Source organism: Apodemus sylvaticus, chromosome 10 (assembly GCF_947179515.1).
Source record: "Apodemus sylvaticus chromosome 10, mApoSyl1.1, whole genome shotgun sequence".
NCBI classification, from domain to species: domain Eukaryota; kingdom Metazoa; phylum Chordata; class Mammalia; order Rodentia; family Muridae; genus Apodemus; species Apodemus sylvaticus.
The window spans coordinates 5,161,397-5,187,047 of NC_067481.1; the positions used below are offsets into that span (position 1 = coordinate 5,161,397).

The 25,651-nt window shown below is 53.7% G+C and overlaps 1 protein-coding gene across 7 annotated transcripts in view; it reads right to left on the reverse strand.

Annotated features, from left to right (window-relative positions):
• The window catches only part of Septin9 (septin 9), a 171,463-nt gene that overhangs the window by 13,012 nt on the left and 132,800 nt on the right, over positions 1 to 25,651 (reverse strand). The window contains exon 1 of one of the 7 annotated variants that reach the window (XM_052196849.1): positions 24,202 to 24,311. The exons of 4 other annotated variants lie outside the window; for them this stretch is intronic. The gene's annotated coding sequence lies outside the window, so the exon portion shown is untranslated. Of the gene's footprint in view, positions 1 to 19,207; positions 19,356 to 19,796; positions 19,822 to 24,201; positions 24,312 to 25,651 lie in introns of those variants that run through there. 2 more of the 7 variants (XM_052196851.1, XM_052196848.1) reach the window with 2 other exon arrangements.

Genomic DNA, 25,651 nt, shown 5'->3' on the forward strand with positions numbered 1-25,651 from the left:
ACAGGTCCGAAGGGCTGGTGCCTCTCAGGAGCATCCCCAGCCCAGCCCAGGCCAGTCCTCTCTACAAGGCTTCAGGAGTGGCTGTCAGTTCTCCACTCAGAAACACTCTCCTGGGTTTCTAGCATCTTTAAATAAACAAAGACCTCCTAACATCTGGCCCTAGAACCTGTGGCTTTGGGGCCCGCTTCCTGGAGAATGACAAGGGGCCCTGCCTTGGTGTGCAGTGGCCCAGGCCTTCCTCACATGACTGAAAATTGCTTCCATCTGTTTATGAGTCTGAGATCCACTTTGCCCTTCCCCCACCTCTCTGCTCAACAGTGAAAGGAGGTAGGGCTGTCCCCCCAACTCTCCCTAATCACCCCCAGGCAAGGAAGGCACGCCTCCAGCTCCAGGTGGCCCTTCTACAAGTATTAAGATTCACAGCAGAAACCCAAACCAAACCAAACATCCAGCCGGCCAGAGGCCCTGCTTGAGAAATAATAAGAACACAGGGGAGCCCCACGCTTTCCAGGGGCTCTGGACGTTTCTGGCGCACCCCTGTGACCCTTCCTCCCAGGAGAGCCTCCCAGGAGAGCCTCCCCGTCCACCTGCCTGGCTGGCCGGGAGGTAGCCCCAACACCCAGAATTGTCTAGGAGCGACCAGAGGCCTTTCTAGACTCCACCATGTCGTCACCTGTGCCAACAGATGCACCCTGGGTCTGCACAGTCTGAGGCAACAACTACAGGTCACATCCACCTTTAAAATGTGTGGTAAGGGCTGGAGACATGGCTCAGCGGTGAAGAGCACTGACTGCTCTCCCAGAGGACCTGAGTTTAATTTCCAGCTACCACATGGTGGCTCACAACCATCTGTGATGGGATCCGATGCCCTCTTCTAGTGTGTCTGACACCAGCTACACTGAAGAAAGCTACAGTGTACTTAAATAAATAATTTTTAAATTATTGTGGTAAATTTTACCTTCTTGGAGATGTCTTAGGTACTCCCTACTGTCCTGACCAGCCTCCTGCCAGCCCCTGTCTAAGATCCCTGAGTAAGTAGTAGTTAGATGATCTCTGGCTTTTGGCTTATTTCATACAGAATAATTAACATCCTTAAAGCTCATCTGTGCTGTAGAATGTGCCTTTTGAAGACTTGATGATATTTTTTTAATGAACACATTTAGTATTTTTTTTTTTTTTTTTTTTTTTTGGTTTTTCTAAAGACAGGATTTCTCTGTGTAGCCCTGGCTGTCCTGGAACTCACTTTGTAGACTAGGCAGGCTCAAACCCAGAAATCTGTCTGCCTCTGCCTCCCAAGTGCTGGGATTAAAGGTGTGCACCACCACCGCCCGGCTGAAAACATTTAGTCTTAAAAAGCTCAAGTTACATGATTTTATTTTTTAATGATTTTTTAAAAATTAATTATATGTACGCATGTGTGTCTGTGTATGAGTATGTGTGCCTGAGTACAGGTACCCAGAGAGGCCAGAAGAGGGCATCAGAGTCCCTCTGGAGCTGGAGCTGCAGTTACAGGCAGCTGTGCGATGCCAGATGTGGGTGTCGGACTCAGTCCTCTGGAAGAGCAGTCAGTGCTCTTCACCACTGAGCCACCTCTCCAGCCCTGACACAGTGGGTCTTCCCTCCATATATCTATCCACGGGCATCTGAGTGCTTACTTCTGGTGTGAACACGGGCATGTAGGCACTCTTGAGAGCTTGGGCTAGCTCTCCCTCCCTTCCCTCAAGGCCCTCTCTTATATACAGTCTAGCTTTAAACTCAATGATCCCCCTGCCTCGGCCCTCTGAGTACTGGGATTACAGGCATATACCATCATCCCTAGCAAGAGCATGCTTTCAATGGTTTGGGACATATGTCCAGATGTGAGCCGCTCTGTTTTTATTTTTGAGGAACCAGAGAAGTGCATTGCATGTGACTACCGAGCGCTGGAGACTAAGCTAGCTGAGGAAAGATGCAGTCAAGAGTCCATTTTAACTCATCTCAGTTTTAAATATGTGAGCCTGACAACTGTACCGGGCAGCCTGGCACTCCCACTTTACAGAGGGGACCTGAGGTCTCTACGCTCTTTCCCGAAATATCACTGGATGGTCAGATGAACAGACACAAGACCTTTCCGGGCCTTCTCACTCCTGGAACTCCCCCTGCTCTCCTGGGACTCTAGGTCGCGGACGTGAGTTCTGCGCTCTGACACCTGCCTACTGATCAGGCCTGTGTTCCCGGACACCTTCCCTGCTCACCCGCCCAAGGCTGCAGCCTGCCCAGGGGCATCCTGGACTCCTAGCCTAGCAAGAAGCAGAAATGAGCTACTCACGAAAGCTAATCACCAGCAAGGGTGGAAACAGCTGCGGGTAATGAGAGTCCCGTGCCTGGGACTCATGTGGAGAGAACTGACTCTCCCGAATGGTCCTGTGACCTCCACATGACTGCTGTGGAGTAGGTACATGAACATACAGGCACAGACACCCAGACACCAGACATGGTGGGAAGAAGGGGATGGGGGGGGGAGACACACAGACAGAGACACAGACAGAGCTAAAATGTTCACAGCTGCACTAATAACAGTGTATCAAGTGAATCTGAGGAAACACAGCTCACTCATGAGAAGGAAAGACACTATGAATGTGGCCGACTAGGAACGAACCTTGAAAACACCATACCGAGGTGAGGAAACAGGAACTCTAGGGTATGACTGACACTATGTAACACTCGGAAGACGCAGATCCACAGACCCACAGAGGCCTTCTTTGGGGAGAAGAAACTTTATCTAGCATGGAGTTTCCTTCCAGGGTGATAAGATGCACTGAATCAGACAGGAGCAACAGCTACATGACATCATGAATAAACACGGCTGGAAGTGCACCCTTCATGCTGATGCTGGGGGGGGGGGGGGGAACCGGGAGAAGCAGTGGGGTGCACCAGTTGTTTAGAGCATAGGTGGTCAGAAAGTCCGGCCCGGCCATCTGCCAGAGCAAGTGGCCGGTCATCTCCCAGCCAAGGGTGTCTCCGAGCTACTTTTGGTAGACCATGGGTCCTACTGTGCACGCAGGCCCATCCACCCCTCCCCGTTCCTGCCCCAGACACCTGCTGTGAGCCCCACCTTTTCTCCAGTTAATGGAGAGTCTGACTGGGCCCCAAACCACCACCATCTGCAGACTTACTGTGTAACACATTCTTCCCCCCACCCCAGGGCCTGCCAAAGATGACAAGTTTATATCACCCTTCACCTTTACTGGGACAGGGGCTGTGGGCCACACTTTAGGAGGGGCTCTCAGAGAGGATGGGACCAAGGCTGACCTTGACCCAACTGGCCATGAGAAAGAAGGCTCAGGCCAACAGGCTCGCCAAGGACAGACAGGGAACTAGGACCCGGGAGCCACCTGCCTGACTTCACCCTTCCCCGCTAGCCTAGACCACCTATACTCCAGGACTCCACCCAACCTTTCCCAACTGAACCTGGCCTCCCCGGCCAAATGCAGGGAGAACTCTGCTGGGCAGGGAGTATCCATGACACACTGTAGGACAGCCAAACTCTCACCCTGAGGATGAAGATCTGAAGTGTGTGGGGGGGGGGCGGGGGGAGCCAACGCCATTTTTCTTATCTTGCTCCAGCACAAGACCAGCTCTGAAAAGACAACACCTTTAATTCCGCTATCCCCACACACCAGGTAGTGTCTTTAACACCAGCTACTGGGCCTCAAGTTGGGCTCTGACTCCAGGGCATTCCTAGCACACAAGAAGCCACACGTTAGAACAAGGAGGCCAGATCAGAACTCTCCATCGGACCCACACCTAGAACAGACATCAAAGTGTCCACTTAGTATGAAATCTCCCCTCCAGGAGGCCCCAGCAGAGACAGGGGGGACTCACAAAGGCTCAGAGGTGATTCTCTGCACCAGGTATGCAGGAGTGGGCAGAGAGGAGTGTAATGAGCTAACTCGGGGAATAAAGGTGAAGAAAAATAAAATATAAAGTAAAATAGCCACGTGGGAAGCTGGCCCGTGCTGGGCTGGGGGCCCAAAGGAGCACGGATTGCCCTGGAGAGAGCTACAGTATTGGCAGCAGATTCCTATGTCCTCAGAGATCAGAAGCACAACACAGGTCAGTCAACAGGTATATATCGGAAAGGCTGTGTTAAGAAACGGATCAGAAGGTGAAAGGGCTTAGGCAGGTGGATGGGGGAGGCTTTATAGGGAAAGACTTTTAAATGGAGCCATGGCAAACTCCCACAGGTAGGTAGCTCCATCCGACTCCCTGGCACGGGAATGTTATGCTACAGAAAATGACGACTTGAGGCTGGGGGTGGGGTGGCTCAGTGGATAAAAATACTCATTATGGAATTATTGAGGACCTGAGTTCAAATCCCCGGTACTCATGTAAAAGCCAATCATGACTCTATGTGCCAGAGCTGGAGGCTGTGGAAACAGGCATTGAGCAGACAGACCTTTAGTGAGAGACTGTGTCACAAAAAACGGTGGCTGAGGAAGGCCAGCATATTCCTCTGGTTTCCACATGCTTGCACATCTACGTGCGCACACACACATGGACACATTTTAGGATACCCAAAAATACTTATTTAGGTTCACAGACCCAACTAAATAAATAACTTGGAAGCCTCACATAATGGCGCAGCGACAGAATTGAGAGTTCAAAGCTAGATTTGGCTACATCATGAGTTCAAAGCCAGCCTGAGTGACATAATGAGGCAGTATCTTAAGAAAACTTAGGGGTAGCATAGCACAAGCTTTGCATACCCAGGGCCTGGGCTACATTCTACCCAGCGGGGCAGGGTTTCGCGGTGACTTGACTGAGTAACTCTAGGGTTAACTTCTTGAGTTACCCCTACACAGATGACCTAGGTTAGCGGGTTCTGTGGCTGGGGAGGATGAACAAATGCAGGAGGGATAGAGCACTAAGGATTATGGAAGATTAGTCTAAGGAGCCCAAGGTGGAGGGGTAGAGGCTCCACCAGCTGATTCCCTGGGCAGCTCCACCAAGGTTGTCAGCACACACACAGGGTGGGCAGAGATGTGGAAGGCTGTTTTCTGGAGAGCTGGGGTTTCCCCCATCTTCTTGGCACCTCCTTCACAGTGCCCTGTCCCTGCTGACTCACTGGAGGACCCTGAGCTCCTCATAAATGTCACGAGAGGCTTCCTGTCCGGTTCCAAGGATGGAAACTGCATATAAACGATCTAGTTTTGCAAATTCATGTGCCCGGTTTCAAAAGCCGAACTTTTTTTAAAAAGTGCATACGGCTCATCTAATTTGATAAGTAAGTCAAATCGAATTACACTTCGCACTTTGTTTGGGGCAGGAAGTGTCTCCTTGGAGTCTGGTTAAAAGCATGGACGCCAGAAATCTGAGACTCCTCCCGCACCGCCCCCGACCCCCACTTGGAAACCCAACACAAAGGCTTGGCCTTGGCTTTGGCCTCAGCAAAAAAGGATTTGCAAAGGGAGAGCTTCCCACCTCTCCCAGCTGGAGCGCCTGCTCCAGTCCAAGCTCCAAAAGGAGACTTAACGCTGCCCTGATGTGGTTTCCGCAAGCTGTTCTCTGCTGGGAGATGCCTGTGACCTTGTGTCCAGTAAGGGCCTGGGAGGAACAGAGAAGTCTGAGACTCCGTCCTATCCACTCCTCCTTCCTTCGATGAGGGCAGGGTGGGGAGGTGGGGAGGGGCAGGGGCCCTAGGCATCCCAAAGACGGGAGCAGGGTCTCTGCTTTGGCTGTTTGCCAAGCTCCCCTCACCCAACCTCCCCTCTATTGTGGGGAGGACTCTCAAGGAGCCCTGTAGTTCTGCCAGCGTGGTTTCAATTGGCCCCAATCCACGGAGGCAAACTTGGACCAGGTCCAGGGTTGCCCCGCCCCCCTGCGAGGAGGCCCCTTCTGTTCTTCATTTACAGCTAGCAGTTTCTCACTAGGCTGGGCCTATTGAGACATCAGCCTTAGCTCAGGGCAGGCTCCAACCTGCAAGCCCTTCTCATTCATTTCCTCAAAAGCCACAGCAGATTCCCAACAGCACACCAAGGGCCCTGCAGAGCCCGCCAAATTTCTGGGTCAGGGATTTAAATACGGTTCTGGGGTCCACTGATCACCCCGCTTGGGCCCATCCCCTGGAGTCATCCATTGCATAGCAGCATTGGGAAAGGCAGCCCTGACCCTGTCCATCCCCAGGAATCTCCAACAGCAACAGCTGCACCTGAAGAGCCAGCCCTACCCAGAATGCCACTGACTTGTCTGCCTGGCTCCTGGGCCATCATGGCTGTGGGGCCACAGAATCCCTTTGCTCTTGGCAAATGTCTATGGAGAAAGAAGGGGGTGGGAGAGAGGCCATTCCATCATCCCCACTGTGGACACTGGCCATTTATTACAAGAATTTCCTCTTATCAGGGATGTCCCCTAAGGGGGAGGCGACAGAGTTGCCTCCCAATCCCTTGACCCCTGTCCTATCAGCTGCTGTCAGCTGCTGACACACACCAGAGCTTCGGGGTGGGGGGTGGGGTGGGGTGGAACATGGTCAAAGGCCCCCCCCAACTTATGAAATCATTTGAAATAACAAAGAGTAGACAAAGCCCCTCCCCCCACCCCTGCCACCAGAAATCCTATAGACAAAGGCCTGACCCCAGAGATACAGGTCCTTTCTACGTAGGTCAGCTAATACTGCCAAAGGCTTCCTGGTGCCCCAATCACTTTGGTGTGGTGGTGGGGAGATGGGGATGGATGGGGTCAGGGTATGACATGGGGCACGACAGGACTGAAGGCAGGGTCTTAAGGGACAGGCAGAAAGAAGCTGGTCATGGCTGGTGCAAGAGAGCGTGACCACAGGATCCCATAAGGAAGAAGACAGCTCTGACTGTATTATGGGGTCCAAGAAGAACAGGCAGAAGAACGGAGATGAGCCACTCACACACGCAGCTCCAGGGCCCTGAAGAACATGAATCCCTCAGCATCAGCTTAGAAGGTGACCTGCCTCAACGGTGCCACCTCAGAAAGGTCTTCCAGATCCTGTATGCTGAAAAGACCCTCACACCATGACCCTGATTTCTAAGGAGAGGCAATCATTTGAGTAGAGAAAATGGACCAGGGCAGCCTATGACACATGGACAACCTAGCAGTGTCACATGCTGTCTGAACCGAGAGTAAGGATGCGTGGGCAGATGGATGGACAGGTGGATGCACAGACGAACAGACAGATGGGCAGATAGAAGGACAGATGGGTGGATGGATGGACAGATGAACAGTCAGATGGGTGGATAGATGGATGGACAAAGGGATGAGAACTGTCTGGAAGTGTACATGAACTCTGGGCGCCCTGTCCCCGCCCCCACTATTGGGAATACCGTCTCCAGCCATCCCATCATGGTCTCCCCTCTGTTTCATTACCACCAAAGACACCAGTTAGGGTGTCTTGTTCAGGGCTGTGTATGCTGTTAGCTGTTCCTCTGTCTCCCATTGGGAATGCACTGAGACCACAGGTACCTGCATGCCTGCACCCGAATGTTACGTGAGTTCTGGAAAACCAAACTTGGGCTGCGTTTTACTGAGTCGTCTCCCCAGCCCTGGAAGGACGGTTTTGACACATATTCTACTCCAGTTCTGTCTTTGCTTCAAATCATGGCTGGTGTCCCCAGCACCGAGGGTGACATGGAATCCGGCACCTTTACCTTCTCCTACCTCTGACGTACAGTGGAACAGTGGGATTGAGAGCAAATATCTGAGCTGCACACCATTGTGCACGCATGTGTAAATCAAGGCCATCTTTGTCCCCTAAGACCATTATGAAGGTGAAAGGTGACAGTCACAGAACATGGTTCATGCAGCTGCTGTTAGCCAAATGCACGCGCCACCTCCTTCACACTCTGACATAGGAATGCTTTCCAGACTCCTCTCAGCTCTTCAGAAAAGGCTCAAGAGTCAGCTTGTCAAGATCATTCTTTCCCGATGCCCTGCTCCTCAATATTCCCAGGACAGCTAATCTCTCTGGTGGCTTCCCTGTTTTTGCGAGTTGCACAGTCTATGGTAAGTGCACACCATGACTGTTCATGACAACACAGACTCGAACATCTGAGATCCCTGTGAACCTGGCTGGATAACTCACTCAATGGGGCCTGGAGCTACTCTCTGACTCCCTTTCTTCCTAGTGCCTTCTCTTTCTCCATTCCCTAGTCAGCCACTTGTCCCCCACTCCCACCCCCTCACCTTCCAAATGAAGTGCTCATCGGGTGTGTGACATGAATGAACCTCTGTCCCAGCACCTGAATATGACACTAACAATTTCTGGATGCTGTCACCTGTGGAGCGGAGGAAGGGGACGGAAGGAAGGGCTTGCCCAAGATACTCAGATCAGGGTCCACTGAGGGAAACTGCTCAGGAGTGCTGATGGGTCAGGTATCAAAATACCAGACAGCTTGTTCTGGCAGCCCAAACACCAGTGTGACTCACACAGGTTGAAAAGCAAACCTAGTGGTTGAGACACAGCCGAGAACTCAATGGAGACTCGCAACCTGAGGCCTGACTCAAGCTAGACCATCAGAGCGACCGTGTCGAGGGTCCAGACTTGTGCACGGCTCTCTACAGTCTAGAAGCCACCATTCACACTGCCATTCAACTGCCTCATACCCTCCTTCCCCGGCTGACTGGATTCCTCCAGTAATTAGCATGATCACAAGCCAGTAATAACAGGTTTCTCGGGACAAAGCAATAGCAGGCAGCTCAATGAGGAGGCACACGGTCTCCAAGTGGCTGGGGTCCTACACGCCTCCTCCCAGCTCAGATCCCCTCCACCTCTTCTCAAAACCAGTGCTGAGCTAGACTTATTATGGGATGTAAACAACCGACCTCCAGGAAAACTGGCTTGCCCTGGAAGGTCCCCTGCCAACACCGGAACCTGCAGCCTTGGGAGCCTGATTTCTCCCAGGGCCTCTCCAACCCCAGTGCTGGGAAGAAACCACATTCATATGGTAATTTCTCCCAAGGACAAGGAGGCAGGGAGGGGGTGAGGGGCGCTGGCAAACTTCTGGAAGCTGTGCCCAGTGGGCCTTCCAAGTCGGCTGAGTAGACTCAGTGGTAGGATACGGTCACAGGGGATGGGGGTGGTGCAGGGGAGAAGCCTCCCCATTGCCTGCAGTTTCTTAAAGCATTGTTGGATAACATGTATTTTTTGGTTTAATTTGTGTGGTGGTGGTGGTGGTGGGGGCAACAGAACGGTCCAGAAATGCTCCCCACAGACTGTGCTCCCCCCCCCCACCACCCCGCAGGCACCGTGCTCCCTGTATGCATCCCCCCTCCCTTCGGAAGCTTGTCTCTCCTGGTCTTAGGCCTGTAGGATTGGTGGTTGGGGGTAGGGAGGTGTCATACTCCACAAAGTCCATCTCCAGCTCACTGAACCCTATCTAGGCATCTTGATCAGGTTCTTAGTCTCTGCTGGTTAAGGAATTAAAAGGCCTAGGCTAGAGAGATGCCTATTGCTCTTCCGAAGGTCGTGAGTTCAAATCCCAGCAACCACATGATGGCTCACAACTATCCGTAATGAGATCTGACACTCTCTTCTGGGGTGTCTGAAGACAGCTACAGTGTACTTACATATAATAAATAAATCTTTTTAAAAAAAAAAAAAAAAGAATTAAAAGGCAAGAAACACCTCCAGCGTGAGAAAGAAACCGGAAGGGGCTAGCCTCATCCTGAGCCTGTGGCTCCTCTCCTGACCTGTCTGTGTATCAGGAATCCAATTCGTAGTAGTCCCTCAGGGCCACCTATCTCCTGCAGAAGACAAAAGCATGCAGCCTCCCGGTTCCCTTTTCTGGTGCCTTCCTGGGGTTGGACTGGCAGAGGAACCCTGAAGCCAGGGGCCAGGACCTGGGCACAGATCCAGTGCCTGCTGTCCCCCTCCTGTGCCCCTCACCACCCACGTGTAGAGTCCCCTTAGAGTGACTGTTGGAGAGCTGGAGAGAGATGGCAAACCTCACCAGGCTCGGGACCATCCTCAGGTACCTGGCTTTGAAACCACTGGCCTAGGCGTCCATGTGACCCAGTGATGTCCCCAGACAGGGACCGTGTGGAGGTCTGTGCTCACTCGGGTATCACCGAGGCTGTGTCCACAGTGCCCTGAGTGGAAGCTGGCCCAACGGCCCTCATGTGATGAACGATGACACAAAATGTGGTCCCACCCTGCAATGAAGCATCCTTCCTCCATGAGAAGAGCTACATACACATGCACGGGGGAAAGCCCTGGCACACGCATGGCTTGGTTCTACAGAAGTTTCTGGCACCCGGTGGGCATCTCTGGACAATTCTGATGAGTACAGGGTATAGTACCCCCACTAGACGACCTTAAGCTTAAGGATCAGATGTTCAAGGTCATCCTCAGGTACACAATGAGCCATCCTCAGCTATGAAGTAAGTTTGAAGCAACTGGGCTACATGAAACCCTGTCTCTAAAACAAAACAAACAAACAAAACAAACCCCAACAGAACAGCGACCTGGTGAACGCGTCCCCAGCACAGAAGTGGGCAGCATCCACCTTACCCACAGCCAACCACACTCAGTCTACACCCCAGATAGGCCCATGAGAGCAGCGCTCGCTCAGAGCCAGGCAGTTGTGGCGCACACCTTTAACCTCAGCATTGGGGAGGCAGAGGCAGGTGGATCTCTGTGAGTCTGAGGCCAGCCTGGTCTCCAGAGTGAGCTCCAGGACAGCCAGGAGCTGCTTTTCTTTGTATTGCCCTGCTTCTCACTGACACGCCACCATCATAGAGATGCGCATAAAGGTCACCTGTGGATTTTAAAGCGCCTCTGAGAGCCAGGAGCTGGAATCGGTCAAGTCACAAACAGACACTGTCAAATAAAAGAAATCAAAGGCAATAAATCGAATAAAGGAAAGCAGCCATAGAAACAACCAGGCACACCCAGGAAAGGGTTAACTGCATCTTCCAAGGTCTCTGGGTGGTAGTGACGTGGGGGGTGGGGGTGGGGGAACCTGCCTCCCATTCCTGTTTCAAAGGTCCTGTGGCCACCTGCTCCCAGATCTAAGCAATCCGAATGCAGGGGCTGCTGGGTCCTCACACCTGTGTGCTGAGTGTTCCCAGGAAGACACACAGGAGTGGGGTGAGCCCACTTGTCAGGGCCACACGGCCCCAAAGGGAAGAAGACCTCAGGATAGACAACAGGGCTGACAAAGTGGGGCTTTCTGTAACTTCCTGCACTACCTACCTCCAAACCTTCAGGCCTCACAGGGGGCCAGTTCCCCCAGCTACTCACCTAGGAGTAGAGAGCTCTTTGCTGACTGAGCCAGAGGAGATACTAAATCCCATACAGTGAGGTCATCTCTGCAAAGTCCTCCCAGACCAACCTTGGGTCATGACCACGATGCTACGTCCTACGCGTGCACAGAGGCTTCACAGCACTGTGAAGTGAGTGTGGGTCAGTGGGAGGAGGAGGAGGAGGTCACAGTGGCCCCCAGGGCAGCCTCAGGGCTCTACAGAGATGCACATGGGGGCCCAGCCACAGCTGACCATGGAGGAGGCTGGGGAGGTGGCCATGACACATGGAAGGCTGGAAAAGAACAGCTGAGCACCAGCCTGGAACAGCCTGACTGTTCCCAGGCGAGCAGGAAGCAGGGAATGTCTGAAGGAGGCTACTGTGGGGGTGGCACATGGGATAGCAGCTTTCAGAGTAGCTGCTGGGTATGGGGGACACCCGAGCATCCCTTACTTGTAACGACTCCGTGATCCAGGGACCTACACTTCCCAAGTTCTTTCCTGTTCCCTGAACACGCCCACACTGCCAAATCCTGAGCGGCCTCAAATCAGAGCTACCTTGGCTCCAGTCCTGTTGAAATCCTAAGGCCCCAGGAGTCATCTCTACTTTAAACTCTGAACATATTACCCAAGATCAGAAACTTCTGGAAGACCTATCTTCAATGCTTGGCTCCCGGCAGCAGCCTCTACTCTCCAAATTCTATGTGGATGGGCCGGACAATCTCCATTTGCCCCAGGAAAACCTCACAGAGCTGTAGCAAGGTTAGCAAGAGGAAGAGAACCTGGAGGCCCACTTCCCTAAATGTCTATGTCCTGACATCACATATATCCATACGTCCTGACATCACATGTATCCATACAGCCTGACATCACATGTATCCATACAGCCCACACCAGCCTCAAACTCACGTCCTTCCTGCCTCTACCTCCCAAGTGCTAGGGTTACAGGCATGAAGGGCTCGCGGTAGGTTAGTCTCAAAGCCAACACGAATCCAGAAGCCCACAACACACCAGCTGGGTCCTTCAGGGACCTTGACCCTGGTCTCCTGACCCACAGTGGGTCTCCCATCCTGACCACAGTAGGTCTCCCAACCTGACCTACAGTAGGTCTCCTATTCTGACCCACAGTGGGTCTCCTATCCTGATCCACACACAGTAGGTCTCCTATCCTGATCCACACACAGTAGGTCTCCTATCCTGATCCACACACAGTAGGTCTCCTATCCTGACCCACACACAGTAGGTCTCCCACCTGCCCTACAGTATGTTTGAACCATCTGCTCTTTCCTCAATGTCTCACCTCATCTACTAAATAGACCGTCGTCAGAGTCAAGCCAGGCGCCCACTTCTTGACTTTAGGTCTTGAATCTTAAGAGAACCCTACTTTTACAAAGGTTCCAGGCTTTACACAGGATGTTCCACTCTCTGGGAGCTGAGTCACCCTATTGTCTGCCCTCAGGAGTTCTCAGCATCTTTGGGGTACTAAAGTGTAAGCATGGGGAGGGGGGCGGACCCATTAAACGTGGATGAAGAATACACAGTGGAGAACATCATGACTCCTTCATCGTCCCCGAGGACTTGGTACATGAGTGGCTGAACTGGCAGGGTCTCAGGGCCCAGCCTCCACCCTCCTGACGTAAGTTCTGCACTGGCCACGCTCCAGACGTGACCAATAGGAGGAAGTAACACCCTCCTAGATACATGCCATGGAGGTTCACTGGGCCCCAGGGACCCGGGCCACCCTTCCCACAGGGAAGTAGAGACACAGAATCAGCCCCTCTGGTTGCCAAGGGCTTTGGCTCCACCCAGGGTAGCTCACTGGGGGAATCTCATCTGCAGCTATCCTCTAAGCAAGTGTGTACTATACGCTTGACTTATCCTCCCAGAAGGAGGCGGCTCTGTGGCCGGGGAGTCGGCTCACTGGGTCAAGGGCTTGCTGTACCATCGGGAGGATCAGAGTTGGATCCTTCAGAACCTATAGCAAGAGACGGGTGTGTGACACTAGGAATCCCAGCCTGATCCCAGCACCGGGGAGGAGGCAGGTGGAGTCTTGCTCCTGGCCGCCAGCCTGGTTGAAAGGTAAAAGCAGCTTCAGGTAAAAGCAATGGGACCTTATGTCAAAATACAAAAGGATAGCCCCAAGGTTGACCTCTGGCTTCCATATGCATGTGTGCCTGTCTCATCAAATATGCACTTGTGTGTGCGAGCACACACACACACACATGCACACGCATGTGCGTGCACACAGATCCATCCACTGCACACAGATCCTTCCACTGTACACAGAAAAGGCTCAGGCACCCTACAGGGACCTCGATCATCAACCACCAAGCCTACAGTCACCAGCTATCAGGGCAGCTTGTGATGGCTCCACTCAACCCAGCAGCAGTGACTGCTAGAGCAAATGCTTATACAGAGCCCGTGGGTATAAAGTGGCCACAGAGCTCATCAGCTTGGCCCCTCTGTCACCAGGTCAGCTGCAGGTGAGCCAGGACGCAAAGTCCTCTGTTCCCCGGTGGCTACCGGCATCCCTCTCCACCACTCCATGTCAGGCCATGCCATCCCTCTCCGCCACCCGCCAGAGGCGACGCTGCTCAGTCCCAGGGAACAGATTGCTGTACAGACTTCAATGTCTCAGAGCCCAGGATGAAAACAGCCCCCTCCCCTGCTGCCGCTGCCACAGGAGGAGGCACCTCTCCAGCTCAGCGCTGCAAAGGAGACCCAGTCCTGTCACCCAAACCTTCAGCTCCCATGGGGCTACCTGCAGAAGCTGTTCTCTCTGCTGTGCCAGTTCTAGAGACTGAGCTCAGGCTGTGCCTTTACCTGCTGAGCCATTTTGCTGGCCTATCCACCTTAATTTTGAGAAAAGGTCTCTTACAGAAATTGAAGCTGTCTGCACTCCCCCTACCACATCTGTCTTATATGTGCTTTGGAACCCAAATCCTTTTACAGTATTGTAAGAACTTTACCAGACTGCAGGGCAGTGGTGGCGCATGCCTTTAATCCCAGCACTTGGGAGGCAGAGGCAGGCGGATTTCTGAGTTCGAGGCCAGCCTGGTCTACAGAGTGAGTTCCAGGACAGCCAGGGCTACACAGAGAAACCCTGACTTGAAAAAAACCAAAAAACCAAACAAACAAACAAAAAACTTTACCAGACTGATCTCCTGTTCTCTCTCTCTCTCTCTCTCTCTCTCTCTCTCTCTCTCACTCACACACACACACACACACACACACACACACACACACAGACCATATCTGTCCTCTTTCCATATCTGTCCTCTTTCCTTAAAATTCTCACATGGGAGAAAGGCATGGAGGACAGAATCCCCGCAAGGCCCCTGAGCTGGACTTGGTGAAACCAGAAAACTTTTAGACTAAAGTAGAAAGTCTGGTCCCTAGTCATTCAAACATTAACCAAGTGCACCTAGGTCATCCAGAATGGAGTCACGGTGATCAATACATCTCAGTGGCCACTGAGAAGAGCAGAAAGGACACTAAAATTGTTGGTATTCTGTCTAAGCTCCACCCCACACTTACCTGGAAACAGCCAGGTATGCCCCGCCCCATAGACCTGGCCCACTATAAAAGGGGCTGCTTGCCCCTCTTCTCTCTCTCATTCCACTCTCACCTCTCTGCCCCTTGGGCTCTCCTCCCCTTCCCCCTCTCTCCACGTGGTCATGGCCGGCCTCCACTTCTCTATTCTATACTCTCTCTGTCTCTCTGTCTCTGTCTCTCTCTCTCTGCCTCTCTAACTCCCATTCTCTGCCCTGAATAAACTCTATTCTATACCATGTCTGTGTGTGTGTGGTCCCTCAGGGGGAAGAGGTGCTTGGACAGGGGCCCACCTGGGCACCCCCTTCCCCCACACGGCCGTGCCACACTCCCTTAACCCCGTTCTCTCTTTTTAAGCCCCCTTCATTGGTGCATTGGCCCTTCACGAATCACTATTGAACAGGAGGGCCAGCCACAGCACATCCAGGGCCAGACCCAGGCAGTGACCCCCAATAACACAACAAAGGGGTTCAGTCCCTGGCTGGAGCAGGCCTGTCTTATCTCCTGCAGCGGTGACAGGCGCCTGGAGCAAGGCCTGTCAGATAAGATAAGAGATCCTGGAGCAGTGAGCTCTGAATACATTCCACTGTGGAAGGACAACTGTCCCACGACCTCTGGGGACCAGGGTATGCTTGGCACCCAGTGCCCCAAAGCAAGGCAGAAACCCTGCACGGCGCTACCTGGGAGGCTAAGGCAGGAGACATGTAAGTTCAAGGTCAGCCTGGGTTAAGGACTCAGACTTTGCCTCAAATGACTGCAAAGGAGACTGGAGCTATAGCTATAGGTAGAGTCGGCTCTCCTCCTGTGGATGAAGCCTTGAGTTCAGTCCCCGGAAGGAGCTGAAGTACGGATAAGTCCCTGACTCAAAAACTCAACCTACAATTGTCAGAAGCAATTGACTGAAGACAAGGATGCCAGGAACTTCAGTTCTCATGTGGCGGGCCAGCAGCAGGGATTCGGGGTGCTCAAGGATGCCCCCCAACTCTTGGCTTCAGGAAGAGGCTATACAATTAGGAGGGGGCGGAGCCCTGGGCAAGATCCATCCACTGTACACAGATTAGAACAGCCAAACAGTCCTTAAACCAGCCGCCCTTGCTCTGACGCCAGCCAAAACGAAACTCTTAACATGTATGTGTGTGCGCAAGCACATGCGTCATGGCACGGCACATGCGTCATGGCACGGCACATGGGTGAAGTTCAGAGGACAGCCTGCAGGAGGCATTCCCTCCTACCATGTGGAGTAGATAGAACTCACACTCTGAAGGTTGACAGCAAGCATTGTTTTGCTTTGTTTTGTTTTTCCGAGACAGGGTTTCTCTGTGTAGCCCTGGCTGTCCTGAAACTCACTATGTAGACCAGGCTGGCCTCGAACTCATAGAGAGCTGCCAAGTGCTGCCTCCCAAGTGCTGAGATTAAAGTCATGACAGCGTCTTTACCTGCTGACCATCTATCTCATCAGCTCCAAGCCTCTGCGTCTTTCAAGGCTTTTGCACTGAGCTGCACCCTGCCTTAAAGGAAGCCAGGCTCACACCCCAACCAGGTGCCAGAGACTTGGGTACGATCAGGTGGTGACCGCTACTGCAGGGGTGGGCAGTAGAACCCGATTAGTGTACAGCTGGGTGGGGGAGGGGCTGCAGGGGGATGAGATTACCACAACCCTTAGTGTAAAATTCTCTTTCCCGGGCTCACAGACTGGGATGCTGTCTCCTCAGGGTGCCTGACAGAACAGAAAGGGAAAGGGAGGGGCAGGTAGGCCCGCCCAACCCTCAGGCACCAAAGTAGGCTCAGCGCCAGCCAAGCAGGCTGAGTGGAGACACCCGATGGCAGGCGGAGGTCTCAGGTGTGGGGTGCAGAAAAGCGCAGGTCGGAACCCCAGCCCCACTCCACTCACAGAACACACAGCGCGCGGCTCTGCACAGCAGTCACCCTGAGAAGTGTTCCTTGGGAAGGAGTCGAGGCCCAGCAGCTCCGGAAGGGCAGGTAGAGACCTGCCCAAGCACAGAGCCTGTGCTCAGCAAACAAATCAAAACTCAGTGCTGCAAGGCAGAGAGTCCGGAGAGCCCTCAGAGTTTATTCAGAGCTTACCCAGAGAGCTAAGGGTAGAGTTGGCTGGAAACTTTTCAAAAGGCCAAACTGTAGGAAGTGGGACCCTCTGGGTGGGGCACCACTCCCAGACCATTTCCTAAAGCCCAACTGGCAATATTGGTGTAGTCTATGGTGGGGGGAGAGGGGGATGGTCAGGACACTGAGGGGGGATGGTGGGGACAAGGAAGGCCCTCGCCTAGCCTCTGCCAGTGGCCACTGGGGTTTTGTCTACAAGCATTAAATTAAAATAAAGCTGTTCTTCCCACACACGAGGCCAGCAAGTGAGAGAGGAAGCCTCGAAACTTCCGGGGTGGTGTGGGAAAGCCAGTAGAGTCGGTGCCGTGCGGAGGAATGGAAGGCCGGAAATGAAGCTTCAATGCTGGCTTCCTAGAGACCTTTGACACAGGCAGGGAATCTGTGCTGCCCCGGGCTGTGGGGCCCTCTCTGTACAAGGGGGCCTCAGCCCCCGGCAGAGCCACCCTATCTGACAGGAGTAATGACACAACAGGAAGCCGGGGAGGATATTGTGGCAGGAGGGAGGGGGCGGGGATTACAGGCAGTAGCACTGTGGTTGCCCAATGGCTAGAGGGACTCCTGATCAATGCCCTGGAGCTGGAAGGCAGTGGATCTGGTACTCAGAGGACTCTGCAGGCCCAGGAGGTCCCACTTGGACCTGGCATGGAGACTTATCTCACACTGTGCCAATCCACACTGGGAACCTGGCCTCCTTTCTGGAGCTGGCTTCTACCGAGGTTGTTACCACCCCACTCCATGTACAGTAGGGTCTTCTGCATACCAGCTGAGCTGTCACCATGATGACCCACAGGGGCCACCCAGTAGACATATGAACACGCTCTAGTAGATGTAACAGAACCTGGAGTGAACCAATAAAGAAATGACCAGAGAACCAAAAGAGTCAGCCAGGTCAGCTACAACTCAGGCTCCCAGAGACCAAAGCTTAAAAGGGCACGGTGGTGCACACCGATAATCCCTGCATCCAGGAGGCTGAGACAGAAGGGTTGCTGTAAGTTCAAAGCTGCCTTCCACAGCCACCTCGTACCCTGAAAGAGGCCAAGAAGAGAGGGCTGAACCACCTTTCCGAGCAGGCCTTGGAGGAGGCCGCCCATCCATAAGGCCTAATAAGCACATTTTTCCTCTTGGCTGCCAAGCGAAACTCGGTAAAGTGAGCGACAGACACGTGTAAACGAATGCCGAGGCCGCATGAAGACAACAGTCAATGAGGGGGCCACATCATCGCAGGAAACCCCATCTTTGCTCTTCTCTGGGCTTTCCACATGAGATCTGAACCAAATTCCAACTCTGTCCAGCACAGAGCGTCCAAAACCCACTACTGGGCTGCTTCCGGGTGATACATTTTTTCTCAAAGAAAAGGAATCTCACACTTCTCTTGGGGAGCAGATCTTCTCTCCAGACCTCTGACCAAGAGCCGGCAGCTTTTCCTTAGAATGGGGTGGGAGTACGCACAGTAGGTCGGAAACTCAGGCCGTCTCCAGGAGGGGAAGGCATTTGTCTCTGTCCCTCTGTGCTTGGATGCCAAGTGACCATTCTCTGTGCAGCCTGGGTCCTCACCTCATCTTGGCTGGGCTGCAGAGCCTGCTGTAGGACACTGTTTGTCGCTGGCTTTTACACAGAGCACAGGTTCCAACACAAGGCTCCAGAAGGCAGACACCCCCGTTGCACATTCTCTAGCAAAACAAATGCATACCAAACCCCCACCCCACCCAGCAACACCCTCCTGGGCTCAGCACATCACCAAAACCCAAAGCCGACAGAAAATACAAGGGTCCGATGGTGGTGTCCCACCACAGTGCACCCTTGTGGTCTCCAATGTACCACCTTTGTAACAGCCCGCAGGAACTAATTTCCAACCAGTGTTGGAAGCCACCCACTATTTGAAACTGATAACTGTGTGGAGAGATTTTTGCAAGAAGCCTCCAATACACCTCTCTGCTCCTGCCCCGGCTGGAAGTCAGAGAGCCCCTTGCGGGGGCAGCGTGCTCCAAGACACTCTTCACCATTCGGTGGAGTTGGCCAAACATTCACAAAGAGATAGCTGTGACCACACAAAGCCCCTTTTTCTTCTATTCTGCGATCGAAAATCTGGTTCCCGCGTGGAGACCCGGCATCCCGCCGCCTATTCTCCCAGGAACCCGGGCCGATCTGCCAACCAGAGCTCCGGGACCCGGGGCTACCCGGATCCCAGACCCAATGCACCCATCGGGGCCGGCCAGGTGGGCCCCACCACCTGGAGGCCCCCAGAGCAAACTGTGAGGGGCTGGAAGAACAAAGAGCGAGGACTCACCCCAGCAGCTGAAAGTCGGGCTGCCTGGACGCTGGAGAGCTGCGGCCCGCCCACCGGGTCACATGGCTCGGAGCCGAGCAGAGGATCAAAGGGGCTTTGTGGCCTCGGAACAAGGAGCCTCCCAGAGCGTGGGGCAGAGAGGTAGGAGGGCTCAGGATGGCCTGCGGAGGGAGGCTTGGTGGGGAATTGCTACGAGGGGCAGGGCGAGGGGACGAGGAGGCGGGGAGAGGCGCACCGGCTGCAGGCGACAGCAGCGGGGTAAGCCTGGGGATAAGAGGAAAATGACAGGGTACCCGCAGAGGCGCCGTTACCCAGGGAGTATGGTCCTTGGAGCCATGCAGCCCTAGCCTTTAACCAATGTTCGCCAAGTCTGTGCCAATCCAGAATCACGGCACGCACTTCCTGGTCAAGATGGTGTTCCATTGATCCTGCACACGGTACCCCGGCCTGGCGCTACCCCAACCTGGTCAGATACCAGGCATGCACCTTGGTCCTCCGGCAGCCTTCTGTGTTTTGGAAGGCCCCGCCCTCTCCCAATGCCCTGACCCCCATAGGCTTCTGGGCAGCTGAAACAGCTCCACCAACTTACTTAAGAGGGCTCTGCTGGCTTCAGAAAGGCTCTGCCCAAAGGAGGGAGAAGCAAGAGAGGAAGCGAGAACCTGCGGCTGGGCTGGGGCTAGCTCACCCTGACTCCCTGCTCTGGAGCCTCAGGGACTCCCGTTGTGTTCTGACGCCTGCTTCTTCCCACTGTTCCCTGATCCTCCGTGGGGGGGGGGGGGGGGAGGGGGAGCTGGGCAGTGAGTCAGTAGTCTCCTCCCCCAACTCCTTGCAGGCCCTATGATGTTCTGGGACCCTGAGAGTGATGAAACAGGGGCTCCAAGGATAGGAGCTGATGCTTCTGGGGCTGGGCCTGGGGCTGGATGCTGGGATGCTGGGATCTGCCAGACCCTATAACCTCTGACCCGGAATGAGTCACTCCCAGGCTCAGGCAAGGGCCACGGTGGCCCCAGGCCAGCTCCCACACTGGGAGTGCTGGGGGTGGGATTCGTAAGGTTTGCTTAGAGCAGGAGCAATTAGTTCAAGGGGAGTGGAGCCTTTAGTAACTCTGGAGGGGCCTGGGGGCCAGTGACCGATTTCCCCATGTGACCTCCATCCCCCAGTCTGCAGGAACAAATGCCTCAAAGCCTTCCCCAGTGTGTGCACTCTCATATTCCAGCCCCAGCCCAGCTCTGCCCTGCCTACCAGTCGAACACAGGAGTCCCTCACGTAGCATCTTTGGAATCTGCCTTCCCTGTCTGGAGTTGATAGGCCAGCTCCAGTCACAGTGGAAGCAGCAGGTCCATTCAAACCAGGAAGTGCTCCCCCTCCACCCTCCCTTATCACCAAGCCTGGAGTTCAGTAGAGGGACTCACTCCTATCACCCCATGTCAACGCTGACCGCCAACTGCCCCATGGCTCCCCTTTCTGAAGAGACACAGGGTCTCGTCCCTTCTGAACCTTTCCGCTATGACACCCCATACTTAACCCCCCAGCTCTCTGGGGGGCCCCTGTGCGCAGCTCCAGCGAGCTTTCCAGATTGCCAGCCTGGGCAATGGTAGCCCACGGCGCCCTCCCTGTACATGGTGACTTTGTGAAGCTCTGGGTTCTCATCCAGTAGCATCAAGTGCGGGGGGGGAGGGTCTTCCAGAGCAGGAAGCGGGCAGGGGCTTCCTCAGGCTTCTTCCCCAAGTAGGACATCCATCCGTCCTCAAGGAAGTACCCTGACAGCCACTCAAGTGCCATCGGACCCTCTGAAACGAAGCCAAAGATGCAAGTTACAGATGGATCCTAAACTTCTGTTACCATGGGGGAGGGGGAGGGGGAACAGGAGGGACTACGTGGCCTGCTTTAATTGATCTCACAGAGCCAATATATTATCAGTTCAAGATGTCACCAACGTGAAAATGGCAGAGATGTTTCACATACTTCCTTTCCGTGCTAAGACTCTGGAATCCAGAGAGCATCTGATTCCTCTGGCCCCACGCTGCCAGAGCAGCCCTAGGCTGGGGCGTTACAGTCCCGCAGGCCCGCTCGGAGGGCGCTGTACCCTGCACCCCAGTAGCACCCCAGTAGCTTCTCACTGCAGAGCTACTGACTCCGAAGTCTTCTTGGAGACCCTGATCACTTCTAGTACCAGATACAAGTCACATGTAAGGGTGGAGAGGACCCAGCTCCTGAAAGCCACGCCTCCTGGTGAGGGCCTGGAGGGATCGCAGTTAGACACACAGACAGTTCTTCCAGAGGAAGGACGGGGGTTCTGTTCCCAGCACCCATGTCAGACAGCTCACAACTGCCTGGAACTCAAGCTACGACTTTTACAAATACCTTGTAAAAGTCAGTCAACCAATCAAATGGTTTAAAAGGGCATTGAAGAGCCAGGTATAGTAGAGGGCAGGAGGAGTTCAGAGCCAGCCTCAAGTTCATGAAAGGCCAACCCGCACTACATGAGACCTTGTCTTTTCAGACAGGGGTTCTCTGTGGAACAGCCCTGACTGTCCTGGAACTCACATTGTAGACCAGGCTGGCTTTGAACTCGCAGAGATCTGCCTGTTTCTGTCTCCCCAGTGCTGGGATTAAAAGTGTGCACCGCCCCTGCCTGGCTGACCTTGTCCCTTTTTTAAAATTTTACTTACTCATTTTTATTTTATGCGTTTGGGCGTTTTGCCTTTGTGTGTGTCTGTGCACTACATGAGTGTGCAGTGCCTTAGGAGGCCAGAAGAGGGGGCTGGAGCCCCAGATCGGGAGTTACAGATGGCTGTGAGCCACCATGTGTTGCTCAGACCTCTGGAAGAGCGGTGAGTGCCCTTATGCTGAGCCATCTCTCCAACCTGAGACCTGCTCTCCCTGTCCCTGTCCCTCAGAAGGTAGGGAAGTAGCTAGTTGGTAAAGCCCTTGCCTGGCATGCAGGAAGCCTTGCTTTGAGCACTGTATATTCAGGACATGGTAGCACAGCATGCAGAGGAGGAGGTCAGGGCCATCCTTGGCTACATGGTAAGTTGGAGGCCAGCCTGGGCTATGTGGAATAGTCTTCCCCAAAAATAAAAAAATAAATAAAATAAAATAAAATAAAATAAAATAAAATAAAATAAAATAGGAAATCACAGAGATCCAGAGCTGTGTCCCCAAGTTCACTGCCAGGAAGAGGAGAATCTGTCTTAAGGAATCAACTCAATAAATTCCTGGCCACACACCATATGGACTGTGCCAGATACCATCAGCTCTCTCCTGGGTGTCCCTTCTCATTCACACTGGTTTGAAGGGATGTGGGATAGTGAGCCCAACCCACGGGGAGCGGGCTGCTGGCCTGACTCATTGCGCACTCCCAGACACCCATGCTGTGGAGCTCAGACTGGTTTTGAGTGGAGGTGAAGACTTGGGAAAGAAGCCAACAGGGCCCCATCAATTGGACTCAGAAAGCAAGCGGGGACTCAAGCAGAGACCCCTGGAGAGGAGGAGCAGAGGAGGAGGTGACAGACACCCAGGCTACTTCAGCTCCTGCCCTTCCGGTGCCTGGGTCTCCATCCACACATTGGCTTCCGCCCCATGTATATCCTTCCAACAGCCAACTCGCCAAGCCGTGTTTATTTATTCTAAAGTCACATAGGAGTACACTTTAAAAATAATTCAGAGAGAGAGAGAGAGAGAGAGAGAGAGCAGACTAGTGGCTACCAAGGGTGAGGGTCTGACGGGGCTAGCTCCTTAGAATGTGGGGTTCCCACTCTGTGATGATGAGAAGACCCCCCAGACCCCGAGGCAGTGCAGAACCAAGACCACTTATATTATGACCAGGGGTGGGGGACTGCTTTGCATTCCACGTGCACTGGAAGCCTGGGATAGCCCAGACTCCAGGTCCTCCCACCTCAGCCTCCCCAGTGCCGTGAAGACAGGTATATACCGCTTCCAGCTGGAAAAGCATGCGCTTAAAGAAAAAAGCACTGGATGCTGGGCTAAGGATGCAGCTGAGTTGCTAGGATACTCAGCTAGCATGCGTGAGGCCCTAGGTTCAAGCCTCCCAGCTCCACACAACCCGGCTGTGGTGGCAAGTCCCTATAATCTCAACACTCTGAAGGTAGACGCAGAAGATCAGAGTTCAAGGCCAGCCCTGGAACAAAGCCAGGGCAATATAGGAAGCCATATATATCCTTAAAAAACATTTCTTTTTAAAGAATTAAATGCATTCTTAGTTCCCTTGACCCAACTTATTTTAGCATTTTATGCCTTAGAAGTATCATGTCTTAAGACACACCAGGCTGTCCTCGGCCTAAAGGTGCCATGACTTTACACGGCAAGGCAACTTTTGGGTCTGAATATAGACAGTGACATAGAGTGTGACCCAGATGGGCCAGCCACAATCACAGGTGTCCCAGACCACAGAGAGGCAGAGGAGGTCTGAATAGCATAGGAGGTGACCACAACATGACAGAGGCAAAGATCAAAGCCGAAGGTGCCAAGAGCCACCAGAACAAGAAGAGGCCGGGGACGGATCTCCGGAGCCTCCTGCAGGAACCCCCCTGTCCACTCACAGGCTTCAGTCCTGTGAGCCTGTTTAGATTTCAGACCTTCATAACCCTAACACAGTAAATGTGTCGCTACAAGCTACACAGTTTGCACAAACCCACTTGCACAGCCACAGGAAGTTAATGTGGCCCGCAGGAACGTAAAGGTTGGCCAGCAGGGCAGGCTCACTGTCAAGCCTCCCTCTAGACCCTCAGAGGGCTCCTGGGATCTGACTCCCAAGCCCGAGTTCGCATCCACCAAGCCTTGTCCTGAAGCAGATGAAGCCCCTCCCCTTTTCCAGGCACCAGGCCAAGGTGTGACAGCTAAAAAGCCCACTCCCCACTGCACCCCCAGCTGAGTCCTGGCACAGGCTCTGGGAACAGCACACAAGGTTCTTCTGGATGATACAGGTGTCTCCAACTCCCCTGAAAGCAATGGTGAGCCTCGTACAGACTTACTTCAGAGGTGACACTTGCCAGGAAGCACAAGACACCCACGCTCAACTCTATATGCAGTGCCAAGCCAGCGGGAAAAGGAGACGTTTACATGTGCGATCGTGGTCCACGTGCACATATGGAAACACACTCGTGCGCACACATGCATGCACACACACACACACACACACACCCTGCTCTCTTCCAGTAGGCACCCTGGCTTACACACACACACACACACACACACACACACACACACCCTGCTCTCTTCCGGTAGGCACCCTGGCTTGCACAAAGCTCACCTTCCTGCCCACTGTCTTCCATCCACCCAGGCACCAGCTCAGGAGCACAGCAGATGCTTCCAACTGAATGCCAAGGAAAACAACACCCCTTCCCCATCCACCCCTTCTGAGGGTCTAGCGCTGGAGAACAGAGGTAGGGCTGGTACTTGCGAGTATTGCTGTGTGGCAAATACGGGTGTCCTGGGGATCCTATATACATGTATCTTCAAGGCTACGTGTCCCTGAGGTGGGGAGAAACTGCCAAATGTCCTTGAGGGAAGGCCAGAAGCAGGTTTAAGGAGAGAGGAAGGGAGAGGCTCCCAGAAAGCATCTTGTCACCGCAGACAGAAGTTTGCAATGGGTTCTGGGTGTTCCGGTACCACTCCTGCTCCAGGTTATCACTCTGGGCCCAGGTGACTGATGCCATCCCAATCTCCAGAGCAGCAGAGTCTCAGGCTCTCTACCGCCTCTGCCTCTCCCAACTGTCCATTCTCACTAGCCCAGCCTCTTGGCCCACTCACGGTCCCCTCTTCCCAGCACCCACTCACTTCTTGGCTGCCCATCTGGCCTCTGCCCACTGCACATCTCCAGGGCTCTGGGAGGATTCCCCATTGGCCCAACTCCAGCTACGCCCAGCCTGAGGCAGCCCTTACAGGACCCATCCTGGGATCTCTTCCCCTTTCACTTCTCATCTTGGTTCCCTGGGGTGACCTCCCCTCCTTCTGCCTCCTCCAAGTTTCTGGTCCCAACCCCTATCCAGCTTTGATCCAGCTCTCTGGCCACACCCCTCTTCAGGCCACACCCTCTCTTTTCTACAGGCCCCATTCTTCCTGGAGAACCCACGTGCCTGAGATACCAGATCCTACTGCCCAGGCCCTGCTTCCCCCAACCCCGGCTCCAGGACCCTGCCTGCACCCCTCAGTCCTGGGACCTTCCCCTTCAGATTCCAGGGCTCTTTCCCATAAACCCTACTACTTAGCTTTTGCGGTTTTACAGCAGCCCCTTCCTGCCATGCCCCATGCAGCTGGTGGCAATATATCCATTCTTTGATTCCTCGCTGGGGTCTCCTTCCTGTTTCCCTCCTTTCCCAGCACAATTTTCAGTACTACCGAGGAACTCCTCCTTGGGTCTGAGTACCCAGCACCCTAGCACATCCAACCTCAGTCAGCACTGTTTCCTAAGAACCCAATTCA